The sequence below is a fragment of the Schistocerca serialis genome, chromosome 10 (genome assembly GCF_023864345.2).
Source record: "Schistocerca serialis cubense isolate TAMUIC-IGC-003099 chromosome 10, iqSchSeri2.2, whole genome shotgun sequence".
Classification (NCBI taxonomy): domain Eukaryota; kingdom Metazoa; phylum Arthropoda; class Insecta; order Orthoptera; family Acrididae; genus Schistocerca; species Schistocerca serialis.
Window position 1 is genome coordinate 124,414,331 of NC_064647.1, and position 15,612 is coordinate 124,429,942.

The following is a 15,612-nucleotide window of genomic DNA, read 5'->3' on the forward strand; positions in this document are numbered from 1 at the left end:
AGTGTCTGAAGAACCTCACGCATACAAACATGATAATCGTGAATACACCACATCGGTACGATCTGGATAACCAATCGTGTGTAAATATAGAAATACAAAAAGCCAACTATCAGTTTGCCAAAATCTGTAGACGTTTTAAAAATGTTAAATGTGTTAATATAAATAATATAGGTTGTAGATTCCATACACAACATGGACTACACTTAAACAGTATTGGGAAAGAATATCTGGCAAACATGATAATGAAGGAATTAAAACTACTTCAAAACACCTTCAACACAAAAACAACTGTTATACCACTATCAGTAATAGAACATTCCACAATACAAGAAAAATCGACAAAGGCAGTCATCTCATCAGCAGCAGAACTGACATCAGCAGAACCTTCACCACCACCACCAACAATAAGAACAGGAGACACAGCAACAGTGGGACAGACAACAGCAAAGCCGACAACAGCAGTAGCACCAGAAACGACAGTACCAATGGAGAAGCCACCAGCTAAACCACACCCCATCAGAAGGAGCCAGAGGACAAGAAAGTACATCACTCCAAAGGAGGATTTTGTATGGTTCAGCACCAAGAGGAGAAAAAAACTGGGACAAACTGGCGCAAAGCATCAGTCACTGTCAACAAAACGCAAACAAAAGATACAGGCAAGGTAAGCTGTGCTCGTTTCTCAGTCTTTCATCAAAATATACAATCTGTCAGAAACAAAGTGCAACAATTAGAAGTGGAACTACAAACTTTAAACAGTTCAGTCACATGCCTTACTGAACATTGATGTAGAGGAACTGAAATAACATTAATAAATTTAAACTCATATATACTAGCATGTCACTATAGCAGAACCACCATTAGAGGTGGTGGTTCATGTATACATGTTAAGCAAGGAATTGCCTATAAAATTAGAAATGATATTAATTCTCTAAGTGAGGAAAAACACATAGAAATATCAGCCATAGAGATAAGCAAGACAGATGAGGCACAAAGGTTAACTATAATATGTATTTACAATTCACCCAGTGGTGATATAGATACTTTCACTGCAAAACTAATCCAGATTCTAAACATGGCTTTGAATCCTAAAGGGAAGGTTCTCATTTGTGGAGACTTAAATTTAAACACACAAAACCCAGATAGGTTCTGTAACTCATTCTTGAATATATCACGCTGTTATAAGTTATCACCATTAGTTAACAGAGCCACGAGGATAGCCAAAACCTCATCATCAACAATTGATCACATCATCACAGACATAGATAAAGAAAGTTGTGAAATTATTGTAGATAACCTTGGCCTTTCTGATCACTCCTGTCAAATCCTAAAATTAAACATAAATATAGAGAATACAACTAAAACATACACATACAGCAGGGTTTTCTCCAAACCAAACAGATCAGAATTTGCCAAGCAAATAAACAGTGTAACTTGGGAAGAAGTGTACGCTGAAACCAGTGTAAATAAGAAATTTTCTAAATTCATGTCACTATTTAAACTCAGATTTGATGAAGCATTCCCAAAGGTGCAAACTGCAGTACACTCACACAAAAGAAATACCTGGGTGACCAAAGGAATAAGGAAATCCTCTGCGACACTCAAACAACTGAACAGGTTAAAAAACTACCATAGTAATCCTGGTTTCCTAAACTACTACCACACATACAAAAGAATATACAGAAGAGTATTATGAGATGCAAAAAAAGCCCACAATGACAGTATTATAGAAAAGGCAGAAAATAAAATTAAAGCAGCCTGGACTGTTACCAAACAGGAAACAAACAGTAATAAATTAAAAACAGTAAACATACAAATTAAACATAATGGTGCTATTATACATAACCCAAATACACTAGTAAATACTGTAAATGAGTAATTCAGCAGTGTTGCTACCAAGCTACAGCAAAAGTTTGGCAAAAAACAGCCTGAACAAAAATTGAACTATATGGCTAACTCAATGTTACTGTTACCGACTTCTACAGAAGAAGTAAGGATGGTTGTGAAGAATCTAAAGAATAAAACATCAGCAGATTTAGATGAAGTGCCAGTGTGCTTATTGAAGGACTGCATTGACAGCATACAACATCCTTTGGCACACATCATAAATGAATCTTTTACTGCGGGCTGCTTCCCAGAATACTTAAAATGTGCAAAAGTCCTGCCTCTATTTAAGAAAGGCGATACAGAAAATATAGAAAACTGTAGGCCCATCTCATTACTCTCATCCTTTTCCAAGGTAATAGAAAATATAATGAAAAAGAGACTAATGGATTTCCTAAACAAGTACAACCTACTGTGTAAAGAACAGTTTGGTTTCAGGCCAGGAAGAAGCACAGGTTCAGCAGTAGCTCACTTCACAAATTTTGTCTTAGAAGCACTTGACGAAGGTGAACATGTAACAGGCATATTCCTTGACCTTAGCAAAGCATTTGACATGGTAGACCACAAAATACTACTAAACAAAATGGAGGCACTAGGAATAACGGGAACAGTAAATAATTGGTTTCAATCGTACTTGGAAAATAGGGTACAGTGTGTAGAGATCTCACAAACGAAGTTCAGCAGATTGACAAAACACATTTCCAAACCAGCATAGGAGTCCCTCAGGGAAGTGTGTTGGGGCCAATACTCTTCCTAATATATATCAATGATTTTCCCCAGAGTGTCAAATATGGGGAAGCAATACTATTTGCAGATGATAGCAGCATCCTTATCAGTGATGAGTCACCAGACAAATTGAGATACAAAGCTGAAAAAACTCTCGATCATGTATGCAAGTGGGTAGTAAGCAACAAATTAACCCTCAATATTAAAAAAAACAAACAGTATTAATTTCCACATAAATAAAAAACATAATAGCATAGGCCTAAAAGTTAAAGATGAACTTATAGATTGTGTCACAAACACAAAATTCCTAGGAATGCATGTTGACTCACAGCTTAACTGGACTGACCATATTGCAGCACTAGAAAAGAAAATTACTACTGCTTGCTATGCACTCCGGATAATTATGACAGTATGTAATAGTTCATGTGCTAAGACTACATTCTTTGCATATGTGCATTCAATAATTAGTTATGGCATAACCTTCTGGGGTACAAATGTGCAGAACATACAAGCAATTTTCATGCTGCAAAAGAGGGCTGTACAAATAATAACAAAAAGCAGCAAGAGAGCTCACTGTACTGATTTATTCAAAACCTTGGGAATCTTGACAGTACCATGTGAATACATCTTTCAGACTGTGATATATATAAAGAAACATATTGACCAGTACACACAAAACAGATCTATACACCAACACTGGACTAGATCCTGCCACCATTTGCATCTCATACGAAAAAACAAAACAAAAACCCAAAATAGTTTATTATTTAATGGAATAAAAATGTATAATAGACTTCCAGAGGAGATCAAAGCTGGAACTGGAATACATGCCTTTAGGAAAGCTGCAAAAAGTTATATAGCAGATAAATGTTACTATACTGTCAAAGAATACTGTAAATGACGTGTTCACCTCAATTCATGCAAGAGTACCTTTGTAAATTTGTATTTATCTGTAATTAAGATTGGTGTGTATTTGTTTTGTGTAATCCACGCAAGAATACATTTGTAAATTTATATTTATTTGTAACTAAGATTGGTGTGTATTTGTTTTGTGTACAACGATTAAGTTGCACCATAGAAATATGTACTACCAGAAGTACTATTATGTATTTACTCATTCCATGTATACAGTTGACGACATCCATACAATACAAGTTGTCTACGGATGAATAAATAAATAAATAAAAAATAAAATAAATAAATTGATCAGGCTGGTATATTGTTTCAGCTCAGGCAAAAAATAGTTATGTAATGTAGTATCACTGCTTAATTCACCAAGAAAACCATTGTACTACATCTTTAAGCTTGAACATTGTCTTGAAAGTAGTCACTAAAGTAGGGAACTTTGTTTGTACTCACGATTTGAGGCCCAGAGAATTTCTTAAGTTCGTTAGGGATATTGATTCGGAATGCAGAGACGTTATTTATTTTAGCAATGTCTGGTGTCTTAGCTGTATCAAGATGTTAAAGTGAATCTCAAAAATGAATTACAAACATTCGTAATGAAAAAGGAGAAAGCTGTTGCTGAATTTAAAAATAGTGGACAACTGATTTCGCTTTTTGGTATATATAGCAGCTCACTTGAAGAAATTAAGTGTATGTCTCCATTTGAAAGATCCATTACTAAGTGTTATAAATGGTTATACAAAGGCATTTGAAACAAAATTATGACTTATACAGGTGCAAAAAAAATAAATAAATAAATAAATAAATAAAATAAAATAAAATAAAAAAATAAAAAAAAAATAAAAAAAGATTATCATGCATTTACCTTCCCTGCAGAAATGTATTCTCTCTCTCTCTCTCTCTCTCTCACACACACACACACACACACACACACACACACACACACACACACACACACACACACACACACGACAACAAGCATCAAACAGGATATTGCAAGCCTTGTTGGAGAGAAACGGTGCCAAGTATCTCCTTCATGTAAAGTAGGTGCTATACATGCCCTTTGTTATATAAGACTGTACACCAGTGACCTAAAGAGGACAATGTGTGGTGTTTTGCATATTTTTGCTTGCTGCTGTCTTACAGAATGATCTTTTGAGTCGCTACATCTCGACTAAGTACTTATTCAGCAGAAATGAGTAGTAAGAATACTGTGCAAAGAAGACAGCCATACTTCTTGCTGATACAACACTTTAATTCTTACACGCACTTCCCAACATATTTACTGCTTAATGGTCTTTGTTGCTGATAATAAAAATCAGTTTCAGCTGAGCTGTGAGTTGTAATACAAGACACAAAAATACTGAACACCTCCTTGCCTAAGGTCCAGAATGAAGTTGTGCAAGCTGTGTGAGAAAGAGACTGACAACATTGCAAGTGATCTGGCAATGATGTGTTGTTCTGCTTGTGTAAACTTATTTGTTCATCTCTCCCAGATTCTCTGTTGTACAGCCATGATGTGATTTTCGAGAGCACCGTTAGTGAAATTGTGTTTTTGTTGTATGTTACAAAAATGGAATAGCAGAATTTTAGAGCAACATCATGCAACCAAATTTTGTTAACAGCAAACATGAGGAATCTGTGAGTGACCTTTGAAAAGTTGAAACAGGGCTTTGAGTAACATCCCTTATCAAGAGCACAAGTTTTTTGCTGGCAGAAATCGTTTTGGAAAGCTGAGAACATGTTGAAGATGAACCTCACTCAAGGAGACCTTCAGCTTCAAAAATGTCGAACGTATGCATGCTCTTGTGAGGTCAGACCCACGCTTAACAATAAGGATTGTGGGTTACCTGTTAAGTACTTCCATCCTTCATCAAATTTTGACCAAAGTTTTGCACACATAAAAGGTTTGTGCCAAAAAACCTCACAATTGATCAGAAAGACAACTGAAGAAACATGTGTGGTGATCTTCTTCAGAGGATTGCAAATGACCGAGAATAGTTCAGTTATGTGTTCACATGTGATGAATCCTGGATTCTTGAGTAGGATACGGAGATAAAGCAGCAAAGTGACTAGTGACACACGTGACACACCTCTTCAATCGAAGCAAACTCATATGAGCAAATCTAAGAGCAAAACAATGCTTGTTTTCTTTTTGACAGTAACAATATCTTGCATGGAAAAATTTGTTCCTGTGGAACAAACTCACAACCAAGTGTTTTACAAAAATGTCTTTGAAAAGCTCTGGAAAAGGTTGAACTGTGGGTGACAAGACATTGTGGACAAGTGGATGCAGCATCATGATAATACCCCATGTCAAACGACCACTTCCATTGTGGAATTTTTTTATCTGAAAAGACATTCCTGTTCAAAAGATTCATGACAAATTTGTTATTCCAACATCACTCATATTTCTTCTAACATTCATTTATTCATTTCACTTTACACAACATTGTTGTAGAGAAAATTTAAATAATGCATAATGACAGTTAAGTTTTAACAATGGAAACTTCAGGTTGGAAAAGGATAGATTGCTACTAACTGTAAAGATGAAACATTGTCAGACAGGCACAGTGAAAAGACTGTCAAGATTTAACTTTTGGCCAAAGCCTTCTTTAGAAAAGAAAACATACATGCAGTCATTCACACAAGTGGGCACACCTATGCATGCATCTCTTCCGGGTCAGACTGGAATGTGTGTGAGGTGTGCTTACTTGTGTGAATGAATATGTATACATAGCAAGATCATACTTGTACTAGTGTGAGACCTAGCAGCCAACATTAGCTTTGTTCACATTTAAAAGACACTTCCTATGTGACTGTACAGTTCACAAACGCCAGGTAAACTAACAACAAAGCTTATTGCACAGCTGAGGTTGAGCTGCTGCCAGCCACACAGTCTGACCTGAGCCAACACCCGTTGCCACCTACTGAGACCTACCTCATACTATCTCTATTTGTAACATTTTAACAGCCATATCACTTTAACTAATATTCAAAATTTAGCTAGTTTGACTTGTCACACCTGTGGCTCCAGTATAAACTCACTCAGAGCCCTTCTTGTAATACTTAAGTAAATGTTCTGTCTACTGCAGAATTTATTTTTACAGGAGGACTACTTTATTTCACCCACCCTTAGGACCAGAGACAAGTCCATCCTGCTGTTGCTAGGGACTGACTTCCCACAAAAACTATGTCTTACTTTTTAATTTTAACAGAAGTATTCCTACGCCAAGCCTCCTGAACATTCCTCGTGCCTTGCTTTCACCCTCTGTGTGACCCCTATTCCACTCACTGAATGGACTTGCATTTCCTGAGGACGCACTTAGGCACCTTCCATGTTGATAGTCGATTGTGGCTTCCACTTACCTCCCCAAATTCTGATGTAGTACTTGATTTAAATTCACATAACTGTTGACCAAATGTCAGATTTAGATCTTTGTTGTGTCTATAAATTGCAGGATCCACAGGGCATATATTTATGAAATGTTCTGAAAGTTATTTTTTTCCTCTAATTAATAGGTTATGTAATGGTAGGTTTAGTAATGAGTGTGAACAGGAAAATATCATGTCACTGCCACACCTCAAGATGAATACTTGAAATTACTTGGAGGTCCAAGGTAACAAACAAATGAATCTGAAAGTGGAAGACCTATATGTAATTGCCACATTTCTTGCATCGCAAAGCTTTATTTATTAATTAAGATAGGGCAGAAAATTCAACAATAACACAGCCTGAATCAATAGTTGGCATCTCCATGTTATCAGCATTAATACTGTCAAGTATTCAGTTTTAGCTTCAAAGCACTTGGAGTAGGTGAAATTGATTCAAGTGTTGTATCACATTGTATTTCAGTAATAGCAGAGTTTTAATTTGTTTGGTGAACTGATTTCCATAAAATTTATGTTGTTTAACACTGAACTTGTTAATTCTTCTAATGGCTTTCAAGCGGAATAAGAAACTGATGTACACAATTACTTTGCTATAAACAAAGTATTCACATCAGAACAACAGAAAACATTGACTAAACTCTTTGTATAAACAAAAGATAAGAAACTTTAAAGCTTTTGCAGGTTAGCCAACTTAAGGGACTAAAAGGTCATGAAAATGATGTAAATGAGAGCAAAGCTTTATTTTTAATAGAGCTGACTGTGTGCCATGGGGTTGTCTTTGTGCATGGAACCACTAGTAAATTCCTCTAATTTTGGTACTTTCTGTGGTCCATTTTCCTGGAAGTAAACTTTTCTTGTTGAGAAAACTACAGAGAATTTTTTAAGACAAAAATAAAAAAAATATATTTTTTTGCAGTTATTCACGTACAAGTCTCCTTAATCTCAAATCTTTTTTTATTAACATGCAGTGCATGTTGACACCTAAACAGCTGTAGATGAAATTGTGACACAAATAACTAGTAGAGGAAAGAAAATCAAGGCAGATATCGTGTTATATTACAGACGACTGACATCAATCAAGACTTTAGTTTGTCACAAAAAATGTTATTAAAATTCCTGTCACACAGTTCTGACAATAATATATTTTGCTAATGAAGAAACATTTCCTTGTTTATTCCCTTTAGTTGTCACAAAAATGTGAAGTGTGAATTGGATGATAAGAAAAACAAATGTTCTTTACACCAGGCACACCCAATAAAAGAAAAAATAAAGTATTCGGGCACTTCACAGCAATTACTAGTTTTATTTAGACAGAATTGGTATGGAGTAAGAAATGGTTGTGGCCAATCTGCATACTGTGGTGTGTACCAGACATACTTCATCAAATTCATAAAACATGGTGATGCAAACTCACTGTGCTCAAATGACTTAAGTTTAATAACACTGCTTCATTGATAAACCTGAAATGACAAAGAGAAATTGGAAATTGTGTTGCCTGACAATTTACCGGATAATGCTTTACACTGTTTAAAAACTTACTGAGGGCCTGAATCACTCTATTAGTTCTGGGTGGAATCTGAATTGTGTTAAGTCTTTTCATCGACCTCATAAAACAGAGGTGTTTTATATCCCTGGGCCAAGAGTCCAAGAAAAGCAATAAATAATTTTCTGCAGCTGATAAGAAGACATTTTGAATAATGTACTAAAAACTTACTCTCTCCCTTTTTCCAGGTTCTTCTGTCTCAGTTAAAAGATTTTTGCAACCAAAAAGTTGTTTCTAAAATTTATGGTCCTAATTAGCCTTGGGTTTCCTGAAGACAGATATTAAGCTGTGAAAACAGTAAACCTGTGATACTTATCACTGGGATTGTTGTATTCATCAACTGAAAGCTTCTCTTGCCTTTGTCCCTCAGGATGGTAAAGTGCAGTTTGCACACAGTTTTTCCATGAAACCTGATTGATATACACAGTGTATTAAATGATAACAAGAGGCTTTCTTCATTTCAGTTACAAATTTCTCTGTTGCCCGTTAATGGCATCTTCTCTACACTTTTATCTGAATCAAACTTCTAATTTTGTGACTTCTTTTTTGTATAATATCATGACTCTGCTTAGGCAGCTTGAAGAAGGCTGAAAATCAATAACGCTCATCTCACTTTCAATTCAGTGGCCCATTCTTGTAGATCTCCCTCAGTTACAGTGCATTGACTCTCTCGAGAATTTCTCAAACTTTAGAGTAGTTTCTCTTCCACACTTCTGTGAGTTACGTTTTGAAGTATATTTCTTGATTCTTGTAAATCTTTTTTCCAGTTGCACAATTCATTTTCAGATTTTTCCAAGTGAAACTGGCTTTGCACACTGTCTAACCTTGTGTTTTCTTCCTTCTTCATTTAACCAAAAAATTTACAGCGGTTTTTGTCACTGAAAACTATTATTGTAATATTTTCTTTTGCCTAGGAAGGTACTGTATTTTCATTCTGGACTTAAACAGAACAATCATTGTTAGAACTGCAATTCATGGGATTGTCAGTTATTTCTTGTAACTTCTAATGTTTCCACAACTTGTAGTCAAATGTTGACATCATTTGGATAAATGCTCCAGAAATTGCCTAACGAATAATACTTACATAGGTCTCCAAGAGAGCTAGGTTATTTCTATTGCACACAATGTTCCTCATATTTCATCTTTGCAAGGTTGAAAACATTAATTTGATTCCACATTACTGTGGAACTCTGGATGCAAAACACACACACACACACACACACACACACACACACACACACACACACACACACACACAAAACACTTAGCAATGTTGGAAAGACAACTGCTAATTATTATTAATATTAAATGAGTTGCAAATTCAAGCAGGTACAACTGGAACAACTGTCAGAGAAACTATCAATGGAAACTGAAATTTGCTTTACAAAAATCGTACTGTGTCATTATCTGTTTAGTGACGCTCCATCCACCAGGGCTATGCACCTGCCGTGTTGTGCATGTGACCCCTTGACCCCTGCTGCAGCTGAGGTAGGGCTGTACATGTCTCCAGCCTCCTGGTAAGCTACGAATTTGACAGTTTTCAACTTTTTTTTAAAAAAATACTTGTAACGAGTCTTAGCAGCTAAAATTTTGATATTGTGTTCATTTCTACATATTCTTCCAGTAAAAAAAAAAAAATATATATATATAATTCAGGACGCTTTGACACATCAGATTGGACTGTTCCTTTGTCAGTGCAATAGATTTTTCTTTAGCTGCAGAACTGGATGCCAGAAATGCTACTAAGCAAGCATCTACCTGAACATATTATGTTTTAGTTAATCGTATAGACATAATGAGTGAATACAGCATAGGGATACTTTGTTTTAAATTGTCACTTGACCAAATCTCATTAAATAAAAGAAAATCCCCTAGATCAAATGGGAGAAGGTCATACCTCTCTCGTAGTAGCATCCTCTAATGTTGTATTCACCCTGTTCTTAGGTAGGCAAAGAGACCACTCAGTTTTACAGCTCACTGTGAACATCAAACTAACTGAATCTCCAAGTATGAGATGAGATGAATGTACTGTCTGCAACAAGCTAGCACCAACTGCTTAAATCTGACTTTAAAACGATAAAAATAAGATAAGCTGGTTGGGAATTACTTTTGTTGCCAGGAAATGTGGTAATCAATGAGTCATTCAGCAGAATACTTCTGGAAATGAAGCCAATGCCTGCTACCTCTACTTCAGTTTTGTGGTGTTAACACACACAATAGGTCTGCTGCAATACACACAAACTTCTATCAGATTTGTTGGAGATCAGTCAGGAAACTGTTCTCGCAGGTGGTTAATGGAGAAATATTTTTTCCCTTGCAATCTCCAAATCTGGTTCTATCTAATGACAGACTAATTTGGAAGAGCTTCCGAATTTGCCAGAGCACCATTACTTGTTAACTGACTGGAACAATGTCATCCTTGCCCTCGGAAACAATGCAGACAGCATCTGCAACAGTGAAGTCTTGAACTGTATTCCTAATGTGACATCGTCTTACTCGTACATTGGTACTTCTTCAAAGAGAAGCAAGTCGTGCATTTTTATTTGAACTGAAAAAGAGGGGTGCAGGCTGTTTCAGTTATGGTACCTTGAAACTCCTGGCACGTTCAATGTGTGGTGGAATGAGTCTGGTTGGTAAGATCAATAAATGGGGATTTTGTGAATTCTAAATTTATCAGGGAAATTGAGTATTAAAACAAATTTTGGGCTTGCAGCCATTCGTCGTTAGATACGTTCCTCGATATTTCAACCATTCACCTGTCAGTCATCATCAGGCGAGCCATCGAAGACTGATGAAGACATCCTCCATTCCGCTATACACAGCCCATTCCACAACATACAGCCCATTGTAAGTATTCCATACCCACACCAAAATGATGATGACAGATGGAACTCTCTACTTGGTGGTGGTGCCCTCACTGTTGGACCTCGGCTGTCCCCTGCATTCCCGCTTGCCGCACTCATCGGTGCACTCTTGTCTTAGATCTGAGAAAGTTGTTGAGGTGACCGGATTCCTTGCAGCCACTATTTCAGTTCATCAGATTTTCCACCAGCTGTATTTCCTCAGATTCTGTAATAATGGAGCCCCAAAAATATGTTGCTGTGGTCAGAATACTTGATTCAAAATGCTGCATTGAATATTCACTGAAAATACAATGTTTGGCAATAATGGACTTGCTTGGTTTCAAAAGGCAAGTGCAGCATTCACGTTCATTGTCGTGTTCTTTAACAGTGGATGTGGCTTGACCTATGTGAGCCATACCATATTGACAAGATACCGGGTGATCAAAAAGTTAGTATAAATTTGAAAACTGAATAAATCACGGAATAATGTAGATAGAGAGGTACAAATTGACACACATGCTTGGAATGACATGGGGTTTTATTAGAACCAAAAAAATGCAAAAGTTCAAAAAATATCCGACAGATGGTGCTTCACCTGATCAGAATAGCAATAATTAGCATAACAAAGTAATACAAAGCAAAGATGATGTTCTTTACAGGAAATGCTCAATATGTCCACCATCATTCCTCAACAACAGCTATAGTTGAGGAATAATGTTGTGAACAGCACTGTAAAGCATGTCCAGAGTTATGGTGAGGCTTTGGCGTCGGATGTCGTCTTTTGGCATCCCTAGAGATGTCGGTCGATCACGATACACTTGCGACTTCAGGTAACCCCAAAGCCGATAATCGCACGGACTGAGGTCGGGGGACCTGGGAGGCCAAGCATGACGAAAGTGGTGGCTGAGCACACGAACACAACCAAACTACGCGCGCAAGAGATCTTTCACGCGTCTAGCAATATGGGGTGGAGCGCCATCCTGCATAAACATCGTACGTTCCAGCAGGTGTTTATCAGCCAGGCTGGGGATGATGCGATTCTGTAACATATCGGCGTACCTCTCACCCGTCACGGTAGCAGTTACAAAACCAGAATCACGCATTTCCTCGAAGAAAAAAGGCCCGATAACTGTCGTGTGGTAAATCCAATCCATACCGTGACTTTCTCGTCGTGCAATGGAGTTTCCACGACAGTTCTAGGATTTTCGGTAGCCCAAATTCTGCAGTTGTGGGCGTTGACAGACCCTGGGAGCGTGAAATGAGCTTCGTCGGTCCACAACACGTAACTCAACCAATCGTCATCTTCCGCCATCTTTTGAAACGCCCACACCGCAAATGCCCTCCGCTTCACTAAATCGCCGGGTAACAGTTCATGATGCCGATGGATTTTGTATGGATAGAATCTGAGGGTACGCCTCAGTGCCAACCAAACAATAATGTATGGAATGCCAGTGTGACGTGCGACTGCACGAGCGCTGACTTCCCCGTGCATAGATGAACCCGCTACAATCTCCATTTCTTCCTGAACTGTCTCAGCAGCATTACGCCTTGTGCTTGGTCGGCCACTACGGGGTCTATCGTCTAAACAAGCCATGGCTTTGAACTTTGAAATCATTCTCGCCACAGTTGCATTTGTCAACGGACCTTTACCCATTCGAATTCCCTTCCTATGGCGATAGGATCGTAATGCTGAACTAGCACATCCCCCATTCTGATAATAAAGCTTCACTAAAAGCGCCTTTTCAGGTAACGCCAACATGCTGCAACTGCTGGTGCATCTGATTCTCTCTCTCTCTTTTTTTTCTTTATTGTATTTCAATTCCCCATCACGGCGGGCTGGCAGCAGCATATGCGCTGCTCTTCAACCGAAAGACATTGAACAAACAAATAGAAGACATTTAAAAATATACAAAGGAGAGAATATGGTGAACATAGATATAAAAAAGGGGAACATCATGGAAGGCAATAGACAAAAAACGGGGCGACTGTAAAATGGAGATAAAAACCATAAAAAAGTAGCGCAGTCAAAAAAACTACACACTGGGACAATTAAAAGAACACAAGGCACAGTATGACCGGAGAATAAAAGTATCGACGAATGGCGTAGCACATAACAAACACTGACAGCGAACCTCAAGGCAGCACACAATTAAAAGCACACCTCTTGATCCACAGGAGAAACAGCACTAAACACAACACTGACATGGCACACTGACGATGATCAAAACGGAGGATCTGCCAGGCGCGAGGAGATGAGGGAGACCGGAAGTAGGGAGGGAGGGAGGGAGGGAGTGAGGGAGGGAGGGGAAGAGAGGGGGGAGATGGGCGGGGGGCGCGCTGAAGAGGGCCAGGTAGGGAGGGAGGTGGGAAGGAAAAAGGCAAGTATGGGGTGCAGGGTCTCAGGGGGGAGGGGGAGGGGGGAAGGAGGAAAATCCGCTCTGTGAGGAGGAGGGGAGAGGAAAAAGGTGGCCCTGGGGAGGGGGGGGGGCGGAACGAGGCCAGGTTATAGTTGGAAGGAAGGGTAGATGTCACGGCGAAGTTCGTTATCCGGGGGGGGGGGGGAGAGACGTTGGAAATTGCCCTGATGGAGATGGAGGGTGTGGAGGTGGAGAGAGGGAGGAATACAGCGATAGAGGCGCGGCAACGGGCGGGGGTGGACAGGAAGGAGGAAACCAGGGGGTGGGGGGATCAAGCCTGCGGACCACGTAAAGGATGCAGAGATGTTGGAGGAACAGGAGCAGGTGGGGGAAGGACACGAGTTCATACAGGAGCCGTGTGGGGGAAGGATGATTCTCTCTCTCATTACAGCTCCTTTTATGCACGATCGTCAAGCGCAGTCACTGACGTTTTGCTGCCCAGCGCCATCTGTCGGACATTTTGTGAACTTTTTTTCTTTGTTCTAATAAAACCCCATGTCATTTCAAGCATGTATGTCAATTTTTACCTCTCTATCTACATTAGTCCGTGATTTATTAAGTTTTCAAATTTATACTGACTTTTTTTTCACCTGGTATGTGTGAGTAGGTGCAGGACGGTACAGTTCATGGTGGTCAAGCGGTTAGCGCTAGAGTTTCGTAAGCCGAGTGTGTATGAGGCGACAGTTCAGCTGCCGCTCAGACTTCATTTTTAATCTATACTATTGGAAGAAAGAGGTATGTGTTCCCTTAGAAACTCTGAACATTTCCTGCAGGAGCATTCCATTCTTCGATATACGAGTGGGAGATGCCTTTTCAATTTGTTTTCCAGGTGTGTATGACAAATACCACCCTCCAACGTGTTATGTTGAGAGAGCGCAACCGACAAGTAATTTGTACATTACTCTTGTAGTCTGGGACTTTGTGTCGGTACTTTCTTTCTGAATAACGTCATTCGCATAATTATTTATCGAGGTTTGATTTGGAGTTTCAAAACCAGTTCAAAAAGATGGTTCAAATGGCTCTGAGCACTATAGGACCTAACATCTCAGGTCATTAGTCCCCTAGAACTTTGAACTACTTAAACCTAACTAACCTAAGGACATCACACACATCCATGCCCGAGGCAGGATTCGAACCTGCGACCGTAGCGGTCGCGCGGTTCCAGACTGACGCGTCTAGAACCACTCGACCACAACGGTCGGCTCCAAACCTGTCCCTCATCCTTGAAAATGTAATTAAAAATAGTAAATAGACAAGTAACATACGAGATTCACTACAACTTCATTATGTTTCCTCTTCAATGTCATATAAATAATGTTATCAGTGATGAAGAAAGGTAGATTAAAAAGTATTCGCAGGATACCAACCGTTGCTTCACCCTGGAACATCTTCCTATGCGGAAATCGCTAACTACTTCAGCTCCAAAAGCCCATATCGATGATGTTCCGTCAAATCCTTCGCACGCTGGCACTAGTTGAGGGTCTACGATTGAAATCTGCAGCAATTTGCGGAAGGATTGCGCTTCTGGCACATTGAACGATTCTCTTCAGTCGTCGTTGGTCCCCGTTCTCGCAGGATCTTTCTCCGGCCGCAGCGGTGGCGATGTTTTACGCGATTCCTGATATGCACGTTACACTTGTGAAATGGTCGTACAGGAAAATCCCCACCTCATCGCTACCTCAGATATATTGTGCCCCACCGCTCGTGCGGCGACTACAACACAACGTTCAAACTCACTTAAATCTTGATAACCTGTCATTGTAGCAGCAGTAAGTGATCTAACAACTCTGCTAGGCACTTGCCTTAAGAAGTCGTTGCTGACCGCAGCGCCGTATTCTGCTTGTTTACATATCTCTGTATTTGAATATGCATGCGTATACCAGTTTTTTTTTCCGCTTCAGTG